The sequence below is a fragment of the Capsella rubella genome, unplaced genomic scaffold, assembly GCF_000375325.1.
Source record: "Capsella rubella cultivar Monte Gargano unplaced genomic scaffold, Caprub1_0 scaffold_7, whole genome shotgun sequence".
NCBI classification, from domain to species: Eukaryota; Viridiplantae; Streptophyta; class Magnoliopsida; order Brassicales; family Brassicaceae; genus Capsella; species Capsella rubella.
In genome coordinates this window covers 12,224,841-12,227,458 of record NW_006238917.1, presented here as the reverse complement: position 1 = coordinate 12,227,458, position 2,618 = coordinate 12,224,841, and positions in this window count along the sequence as shown.

Genomic DNA, 2,618 nt, shown 5'->3' with positions numbered 1-2,618 from the left:
GTAACTTACATCACTTCTTATCCTATAAATAGTCATTCTCACATCCTCCTCTACCATATCTCATATCTTCATTATTTTCTTTGTTTTTTTAAAAAAGTTCTTGCATGAGGTGAAAACTCAATTAAGATGTCATTGTAAGAGTTTGATTAAATATTTGGTTTAAACTTTTGTTTTCAATTTTATTTATTTTTTGTTTATATGTATTTTTCATTTCTTCATTGTTTTCTTTATAATTTTAAATGTAATATAAATGTATAATAATATTTTATGTTTATAAGAAAATTATTTTATCGATGGGATTCAAAAAAATTGATTTCCGACCATTGCACAATAAGAAAATCAAGCTAAAGAAACTATCTTCATTCTTTTACTTTGGATGTTTGTTTGTTTCTCACATATTTCATGTATATTTATTTTAATTTCAAAAGTACGTAATTTTTAACAAAATAAATTTTTGTTATATAATTATCAAACCAATTTGTAAGACATTATTTTAAGAATAATGATCCTTATATTTAAGTTTTGATTCAACATTTAATAATATAAAGAACATTATAATTTTTGTTAACTTTGATTTTATACTTGATTTCCTATCTAAAAAACAATTTGATGTTCAATTTTATATCTATTATATATACTAAAAGGATTAAAAATAATTAAACCTAGAGATATAACTTAAATTAAGAGGAATATAGAAAAAGTTTAAAAAATAAAATTATTCTTTGGGAATTTTTAAGGTTTCACTCTCTCCTTATTGGTCCATTTAGCATTTATTTTTAATTATAATATTTATTTTTAATTAAACCAAATATCTAACACATTCATATAAGTTCATACTTGAAATCCACACTTTACTACTAAAATGTAACTGAAAATTATATAAAATTTCAAAGACTATTGATTTTCTTTATTGAAATTCCATTAAACACACTATAAGTTATAATTATGACTTTTAAAAATGTAACTTACATCATTTCTTATCCTATAAATAGTCATTCTTACATCGTCCTCCACCATATCTGATACCCTCAATATTTTATTTGTTTTATTTTTTAATGTTCTTGCATGGGATGAAAACTCAATTAAGATATCATTGTAAGAGTTTGATTAAATATTTGGTTTAAATTTTTGTTTTCAATTTTATTTATTTTTTGTTTATATGTATTTTTCATTTCTTCATTGTTTTCTTTATATTTTTAAATGTAATACATATGTATAATAATATTTTATAGTTATAAGAAATTATTTTATTGATGAGATTCAAAAATATTAATTTCCGACTATCGCACCATAAGATAATCAAGCTAAAGAAACCATCTTCATTCTTTTACTTTGGATGTTTGTTTCTTTCTCACATATTCATGTATATTTAATTTATTTTTAAAAGTATGTAACTTTTTAACAAAATAAACTTTTTGTTATATAATTATCAAACCAATTTGTAAGACATTCTTTTAAGAATAATGATCCTTATATTTAGGTTGTGATTCAACATGTAATAATACAAAGAACATTATAATTTGTTTTAACTTTGAATTTTATACTTGATTTCCTATCTAAAAAACAATTTGATATTCAATTTTCTATCTATTATATATACTACAAGGATGAAAAAATATAATTAAACGTAGAAATATAACTTAAATTAAGAGGAATATAAAAATAGATTAAAAATAAAATTATTTCTTGGGAATTTTTAAGGTTTCACTCTCTCCTTATTGGTCCTTTTAGCATTTATTTTTTAATTATAATATTTATTTTTAATTAAACCAAATATCTAACACATTTAGTCATATACTTTAATTCATACTTGAAATACACACTTTACTATTAAATTGTAACTTAAATTATATAACCTTTCAATTGACTATTTGTTTCCTCCATTCAATTTCAGTTAACACACTATAAAATATAATTATAACTCATCTAATTTAATTATTTTAGAATTATAACTTACATCATATTTTATCTTATAAATTGAAAGAACCCATCCCATTTTTTTTTCTTTTAAACATGCAAACAATCCGGATTAACCCATTTAAAGCAAACCAGACAATCTTACTAACACAACCAATTCAACGTAACCAGCGGAAGACTTAAACAAAAATCCAATCAAACAATTCCATTAATCCAACAAGTTCAACTATCATTACTTCAGAAACGAATTCATCCTATCATGCTTCTAAATTCCATTCTAGCATCCTAACAAATCCTACAATCATCTAAACACCAATGAGCGCCTAGATCATCCTCCTCTCCTCGCCATGATTCCACGGATCACACTTTGCTTTTACCTGCATCAAAGAAAGAGATGCATAAGTATTTCATAAATACTTAGTGAGGCAATCATCCCACCACTGGCTATACACACAAGCAGAAATGAACACATTCAAATATAACTCAAACAATCACCAATGCAACGCAAAACAACACAACATGACCCGTTCTGACGAGCAGTGTCGATCGACACCATCCGCTGGTGTCGCTCGACACTCGCGACCATCCTCGCGAGAAAGAAAGTTGGTGTCGATCGACACCCTCCCTTGGTGTCGAGCGACACCGAAACCCTAACATCGCTCCAGCCGCTTCTCATCGACGAATCCACCAACTCCAGGACT